The following is an 8,923-nucleotide window of genomic DNA, read 5'->3' as shown; positions in this document are numbered from 1 at the left end:
AATATAAGTACTAGAAACAGTTAATGTTCATTTTAATAAGTCAATGCAACTAGTTCCTCTGTATATTCCCAATTAGATACAATTAATTTTTAGCTTCATTTATTTTATTTTATTTTTTTATTTTTATGGATTTCTTTTTTAAAGTTTAGTATTGTTCTATAATTCTACAAGATATTAATGGTTTTAAAACTCAAATATGTAATACAAGAGAGTCCTTGCTCCTATCTCTGTTCCTTCTACCCTATTTCCTTTCTCCTTTGATAGATAACCATTTAAAACAAATTGTAGACTATCCTTCCATTGTTAGTTTAAAATTATATATATATGTGCATGTGTGTGTATTTGCATACATATGTTTGATATACACACACACATAATACACATATAATATGTGTATTGGCATTTCTTAAGCTACAACAATACTAAACACTTCTTTTTCTCTTCTTGCTTTTTTCATTTAACTGTATATCTTGGAATTTACTCCATAGTGGTCCATACAGTTATTATTTCCTTTATTTTTTTAACACCATAGCACTCTATTGCATAAATGTACCATAACTTATTCAATCAGTCCCTTACAGACATACATTTGAGTGTTTTCAGTCTTTAGTTTTTACAGATAATGCTGCAATGCAATGTGTATCTGTCCTTTTTCTTTTCTTTTCTTTTTTTGGTGCTGAAACCTGGGAAATGCATCCATTTTTTGCTTTCTCCTCTGAGTATCTTTGGGATAAGTGGAATAAATGCCATTTCTAGATCCAAGGATAAATACATTGGTACAATATATTGCCAACTTCCCCTTCATAAGCATTATGCCATGTTTGCATTCCCACCAGCAGTGTATCCTCTTGCCAATAGAATGCAGTTAAAGTTTTGAAGTTGTACTAATCTGATAGGTAAAAAATGGTATCTCATTATAGTCTTTATGTGCATTTATCTTATTGTGAACAAGACTGATAATCCTTTCATATGATTAAAAGCCACTTTTCTGTGAATCATGTGTTCATTTTTGTAGTTTACTTTTCTACAGAGTTATTGGGGCTTTTCCCTTTACTTTTAGAACTTCTTTATATATTCAGATATTAACCCTTTGAATGTGATATACCACAAATATTATTTTCCCAGTTTGTCATTTGACCTTTTATTTTACTTCATTTTTTTAAAGTGATTTTGGAAATCAAATTGTTACAGAATTTAAATTCCACTGGACACATTGAAAAGAGTGATGTCACAGTTTCATTATAAAATAAAATATTTACAATATACCAGGACTTATATCCTTCACTGTTGTTTAAATATATATTGAAAATTTTTAGATATTAACTTTAAAAAGTATAATTTTTTCAAAGTTCTTTTAGGAGATTCCTGATGAGGTACCTGAGGAACAACGTTTGAAAGTTTTAGGTCCTCATCAATAATTTTAGTAGTTTGACACCACGAAACAAAACAGCCTGTGCAGGTATCAGGAAAGATGATGTGACTTTGTAGTCTGGAAGGGTGAAGTCCAAACTCTGCCAGTTACTGCAGGCAAGTTACAAACCTATTTGAGCCTCAGTTTCACTGTAATTAATATATGGAGACAATAATCTACCTTCCACATGGGGTCATTATGAAGATCAAGGGATAATGTCAATGTGTTTACAATATAATAGACCATAAATATTTTCATACTGCTTAGGTAGTTAACAAAATGAAGGCGTGGTTTGCCTTACCAGACTATCAGTTATCTAGGATCAAATTACTTCCCTCTGATTTTTCTTCTTCCTTTTCACAGCCTGCATAAAAATCTAAAGAAGCTATTACATGCTAGCATGACGATTTTGGAATGCCATTCATTCATTTAATAGTGTGCCTCTATTTATATTATATATATCAGGAACTATGCTAAGTGTAAAGATTCAAAGATAAGATATGATCCCCACCCTCTCTAGGAACTAATCATGAACTAAGAGAGGCTATAACAGGTAAACAAACGTAGTCAGTGCTGTGCTATTTTTGTGATGACAGAGGTATACAAGCATTGGTGCTGCAGCACAGAGCTCTTAATTCAAGCTGAGATAGTCAACGTTTTCCAATCAGATAATAACAAGGTAAGCTCTAAAGAAGGAAAAGAAGTTGGCATAACGGACGAAGATATTCTAGGAACAGGAAAAAGAGTGGGCAAACATTCAAGGGTGAAAGAGCCAGGAAGCTGCCATTCCTTCAGTAAGGATAGAGCAGTGTGCACACTTGAGAATGACAGGAGGCGGGCCTAGAGATGAAGCTAGGAACCAGGACATGGAACTTGAATTTATGCTGAGAGCTGTCAGCAGCAAAGTGTCGTCATCAGATCTGTGTTCTCCAGAGATCACTTTGGCTGCCTCCTGAAGAGTTCATTGGAAAGAAAACCACAAAGCTTTTATAGTCATTCATTCATTCACTCTTCATTCATTTGTTCAACAGTTATTTATTGAGGTCCTACATGTTCCATTGGGTGAATGTACCATGATTAATTTCTCTATTATACTGTAGATGGATCTCTGTAGTTTCTAATTTGGGGCTATTACAAAGAGAACTTTGGTGCACATATGTATGCATCTCTGGGTCCTTCTAGGAGTGCAGTTATTATGTCATAGTGAATACACATTAACTTTTGGTAGATGTGCCAAAAAACTTCTGCTGGTGGTTGTACTACTTTGCACTCATACCTCCCCAAAATATGTTTGCTATTGTCAGTCTTTTAAATTTTAGTCATTCTGTTGGGTGTGTAATGGTATCACATTGTGGTTTCAATTTTCATTTCCTTCCTGACCAACAATATTGAACATAATTTCACATGTTTGTTGGCCATTTGGAAATCTTCTTTGTGTCTCTTCAAGGGTTTTGTCCATTTTTCTATTCGGTCTATATTTTATTTGATGTGTAAGATATACGTGAATATATTTTTCATATACATATTTATTAAATGTGTGTGTTTCTTCTCCTGTTATATGAACTGACTTTTCATTCTTGATGTCTTTTGATGAAAAGTTTTTAGTTTTAATATAGCCCAGTTTATCAATTTTTTTCTTTTATGATGAATGGCTTTTGTGTTCAGTTTAAGAAAGCTTTGACTTCTTCAAGGTCAAAGAGATGTTCTATATTTTCTTGTAAAATCTTTAGTATTTTACTTTTCACATTTATGTCTGTAATCCATTTGAAGTAGATTTTTTGGTGTCTATTCTCTTCAGTTCCTAAAAATGTTTTCTACTTAACAATGGTTAGGCTCCATTTCTTTTTTTTCATTAATTGAAGGCAGGGCGTATATCCAAGTGAGTGTAGTGGGATTAAAGAGAGGACATGTGATTGCTCACTATGAGGAGAACCTGAGAATTTTAAGGTACTTTATTTTATCTCTTCAATGAATACTTCTTCAGTTGTCCCATCCAAAGCATTTTCTATCTTTTAAATTTGATGGCTCTTATAGTCTATACCAGAGCTTCCCAAACATTTCACACTGTGGTTCTCAGGGAAAACACAATAGATATTGTTTCAGCATTTGAGAGTATATTAATGAGGCTTCTTATAGCTGGAAGTAATGAACTGGGGCATGGGCTACCCCCAAACCCTACTTGGCGTCATAGGGGTAGAGGGGATCAAGATCTTGGCACATATGTAACCCGTTCATGACATACCTGATAGAAAGCTCTGGTTTATGTCACTGATTTCAAGTTTATTTACCTTTTATGTAATAAATTGTTGTGCAATGAGTTGACCAGTGCTTCTTAACTTTTAGATTCATCATAATCACATGAAGGGTTTATTGAAATACAAATTTCTGAGCTTCATCCCCAAAGCTTTTGCTTCTGTATGTCTGGGGTGGGGTCTGAGAATTTCCATTTCCACCAAGTTCCTGGTGATGTGATGCTGCTGGTCCAGGGTCCACACTTTGAGAAGCACTATCTAAACCTTATAACTCTCAGCACAGTGCATGTGTACGTGGGTGGCTTTCAGTATCTTTTGACTGTTGACCATTTGAACAAGTCAATGAGAAATGAAAAAATAACTCTTATTTATCCTTAAGGATTTGGTATAAATACTCCTCTGTGAAGCGATCTCTTACCTTTCAAGGCAGAGTTAGCCTCCTCTTCATCTATATTATTGTTGAAACTTATACATATTTTCATTGGTGTACTTAGCACATTCTTTTGTAATTATAGCTTACAACTATGTCTAAAAGTATGTATTTTGAAGTCAGACAAATATGGCTTCAGATGTGAGGTCTGATACTTATTAACTCTGTAAAGTTGAACAAATTAACAGCTCTGAATTTTTTTAATAGATCTTTATTGGAGTATAATTGCTTCACAATATTGTGTTTGTTTCTGTTGTACAACAAAGTGAATCAGCCATGTGCATACATATATCCCCATATCCCCTCCCTCTTGAGCCTCCCTCCCATCCTCCCTATCCCACCCCTTTAGGTCATGGCAAAGCATGGAGCTGAAATGAGACAGCTCTGAGTTTTAATTCCTTGTTTTTAAAGTCTAGATGATACTACCTAACCTGGATTTTGTATTACATGGGGCTCCATTGCAGACCCTTAATAAATGATAATGCTCCTTCCATCCCAGACCCCAGACCCAGCCCCCTGAGGCAGGATGGTATCCTATTCATTCTTGTATCCCCTATGTCTAGCACTGTTCCTGGAACATGGTACACACTGGATAAATGATGAATCAACAAGCCAACCAGCAAGTCTGAGAACACCCCTAGATCTTAAGTATTTTAGGCCTAACTTTTTCCAAAACCTATAGTTTCATTTCAGTGTATGTTTATGGAGAAATCACTCAAAGGTAAAGTTTCTGAGGCTATGTCAGAGCCTTTGAGGGAATACCTGAGCTGCCTGAGTTCGGGATAGACTGTTTCCTACAAATACCTTTGAACCAGAAAGGAGTCAAAGATGTTGAGACAATTTCGCATTCCTCTTGGACTTGGCCAGGACTAATCTGAACCCCAGGACTATGGAGAAACCACAGGTTGAATAATTTGTCTACACATATTCTCATCAATGTTCGACCAGCTTCACACTTAAAGAGCCCCAGGTCCCATCTTCACATACATGATTCTACACCATCCTAAATGGATTAGAGAGCTGAGTAGCTGAGGGTGTTTCCTGGATGCACTTTTGCTGTATGAGGGAGTGTCTCCTGTCTTAGCTTTCAGTACTGAGCAATAAATCTGCACTGAGTTATATAGCAGCATCAGTATATGTCAGTGGTTCTCAACTGGGTGATTTTGCTCTTCCGCCCCTGCTAGAGGACAGTTGGCAATATCTAGAAACATTTGGGGTTGTACAGGTCACAGCTTGGGGGAGGGTGCTACAGGCGGGCATCTGGTTGGTAGAGACCGTCTGCAATGCACAGGGCACCTCCCCGCCCCACCCCCACTGTGATGACAAAAACTCTCCAGCCTCAGATGTCAGTAGTGTAAAGGCTGAGAAATTCTGGCATGTGTTTTTCTTTTTTATCATTGAATTTTGGAAAAATAATTACAAACTGAGGGCAAAGTCGCAAATAAAAAAGACTTGTTATGAAAAGTAAACAAAGACAACCACAACCACCACAACAAAAAACTGGCTACATCCACACTCTTGAGGAGATTATAGGTAAAAAAGAAAAGCACCATCTGTTTTATAAGTTGATGAAAGGTGAGTGTACAATGTAATTTCATTTTCCAGGCTTTTATTTTAGAAATGAATTCACATAGTTATAGATATTGTATCTTTCTCTGAAAATTGGCTTTATGTAAAAAGCATCTATAATAAAAGAATATTCTTTCTATATAATTAACTTCATTTTGTATTTCAGCTATGGAGAAAGTAGCAAATTTAGGTTAGAAATATCTCTAATGCTGCTTGGCTTATTAACACTGCAAAGATTTGTGTCTGTTCCGAAAGGATCCTTGAACATTTCTCCAGAAGGTCATTTTGTTTTGCTTTAAAAAATGAAAATATGTTTGTCTGCATTGCAGATAGGAATAAAATCAGAGGTCACATGCCTTTTCCCCCACAGAGCAGAAAAAGCAGGGAGCTAATGTGACTGAATGGCCAAAGTATCCACTCTGGTAATCAGTTACTTCTGAAACACAGTATATTTTAGAATGGAAAGAACCCTCTGAGGGAGGTATCCCTTCCCATTCTAGAAGTAGAACTTGCACAGTGAACCCAGCAAATAAAAAGACAATTGGGAGTTTAACTTACTTAAATTGATCTGTGTGCTTAGAAGCTAAAGCTGTAAATTCAGCCATCGCTGTCCTGCATTCCCAGGAGTCAGGTGCTCCTCTGCATGGGTGGTTTCTATTTTTGCATCATGCAGAAAGATCTTTGTAACACGCCACTGAAGACAGATCCCTGCCTCTGTGATTATAAAGTGAGGTCAGTTTCATACTCTTTGTCTTTTCCTATGAAAAAAACAGAAGCATTTGGCTAAAAATCTTATGCATATTTTAAGATAAACCTAACAGTGACTCGTTAAAAACAGTACAGCTGGTTTCTTATCAACATCATCTCCCCTCATGTCCATCTTGCTTGGAATAGATTATTCGGGATGTTTGTGGTCAGGTGACCAGGGTCCTACTTCTGGCCCTGTCATTAGCTCATTGTATAAGATTAGATTAATCTTAAGACAAATATCTCAATTTCCTCCTATGTCAAGTGACATAATAATGCCTGCTTTTGTTATCTCACAGATTGTTGCACACAACTATACCTTTATTGTCTTTCTGTTCCCTCTGCTCTAATATCTCTTCACCAACGTCTCCACTTCACAATCATGTACGCAATGTCTTTGGAAGTACCTGCTAAACACCGTTCCTTAAATATCTGTTGAATGAAATATAAGTTATTCCAGTTGTGTAATTCTTCCTACCAATACTCTGGGTGAGGGGGATTCCATGTTAACTGGTCTTTCAGTGATTCCATAAGCCAAAGTCTCTTGAACATCTCTTAAAAAGGTCCAAAGACAGAGAAACCATGGCATCATAACTTTGATTCTTAAAATTACTGGAGTTTATTTATTTTTTAAATTTATTTTTGTGAAGTATAGTTGATGTACAGTGTCGTGTTAATTGAAGTTTATTTTTTATAGGTGAGAGAGATCATTTTGTATTGGTTAAGAAATGGACATTGGAATAAGGCAATCCTGGGTTGAATCCTGCTTCTGAAACTTACTCGTGAAGCACAGGTTTCTTGAACTACATAAACTCCAGTTTTATTTTCTATAAAAAGGAATAGTAATAATATTAATATATTCCTTATAGTATTATTCTGAGGATTAAATGAGATAATCCATATGAAGACTTAGCACGATGCCTAGCACATAGTAAGTATGTATATTAAGGTAGGCTAGGCTGCAATAACAAGTAAATCCCCCCAGTAAATAATGACTCAACACATTAGTCTGAGGAATATGTTCTTCGTTAGCAGGTGGCTCACCTTTATGGAATATTAGGAAGCAAAGGGTGGCGTAGACCTTGGCCAGGAAGTTACCATATCCCTTCTGCTCTCATTCCCTTGGTGAGAATTCCTCACAGAGGAAAGAATAGATGGTTGCTCAGTATTACAAGAAGTGTCAATGGATGAATTGGATGGAGAGTGCAGTAAGAGATGAAAGCTGAGGATTAAAATGTTTCAAATTCCTGTAAAGATATCAATGTCTTTAATATATTGATAAATTAGGCATGAGGGAGGGTAAGTAGGATGGGAAGAGAAATTAAGAATTCTGATTTAAAATATTGAATTAGATGTCCAGAAGAATATGCACCTGGAAGAGTCTTTTGGAAATTTCGATATGTAGGATTAGAGCTGAAGGGAAGAGTTCAGGGTGGGTAATAGCTTCTTTGGAAGTCATTCACATAGAATCAATGATTATATCCTTGTGAACAAAGGCAATTGCTAAAAAGCGGTGCATTGATTTTAACTGCCCTTATTTCTTGCACCTTTGCCACCAGCTTTGTTCTAACATTTGCTCAAATAGCAAAAGTCTTATAAAACACACTAGAGTTTTCCAAAAGGTGACTTGATGTAAAGATCTTAATGACCATCCCCTTGAACAATAGGGCAAAGATGCCCTTACATCAGTACCAGAGATTGAGGAGGCCAAGACATATAATTCAGACAGTATCAAATATATTTACCATCTATAAAGTGGAGATATAATAACATCTGCCTAATGGAGTTTTTGTGAAGATTAAAACAGATGGTACAGGTTAAGGGTCTCTAAGTGTCTGGCACATGGTAAGTTCTACCATCCTACTTACCCAGTTCCAAATGGTTTCCATTATTATTACTATGCCCTTAGCCTAAATATACAACCCAAAGACATCCAACCTGAGACAGATTTAGTAAGTGCTCTCATTTTGCCCTGAGAAGGAAGTTCTTGTGCTGTGCTTAGGCTATTCCAACTTCACCATGAACCCCCCATGTGAGTCCTTCCAGTTGCCCACCAAACAGAGAGCTTTCTGGAGGAGATGTCCCATCTCTTCAGTGTCCTCTTGGAAAATAAAAGGATCTGCTATCAAACTATACACTAGTTTTACTTTTGGGGAAATTTTTATTTTTATTTTTGCTATTATGTAGACTAAGGGTCAGGAAGAAATGCCAAGTGTGTGTTTCCCTTCTGAATTGTCTTAAATTTGTATTTAGGTCTTTAAAAGACTTTCGAGTTCACAGAAGCCTTCTTCTCGTCTCTAGGGTACTTTATGTTGCATTTTCTGCTTTGACATCAGTTTAGAAATACCAACTAATGATATAATATCATGCTACTTTTCTAGGTTAGTTAGATTGTTTGTTGGTTTTTTGTTTATAGTTTACTGTTTTCACTTCAAGATTTTTATTTAACTGCTATCCAGCCTTTAAACTTCTGTGTGATGTTAGTATGCAAATATACGAAAGTTTAGTGAGATA

Source organism: Kogia breviceps, chromosome 16 (genome assembly GCF_026419965.1).
Source record: "Kogia breviceps isolate mKogBre1 chromosome 16, mKogBre1 haplotype 1, whole genome shotgun sequence".
NCBI classification, from domain to species: Eukaryota; Metazoa; Chordata; class Mammalia; order Artiodactyla; family Physeteridae; genus Kogia; species Kogia breviceps.
This window is presented reverse-complemented; position numbering follows the sequence as displayed.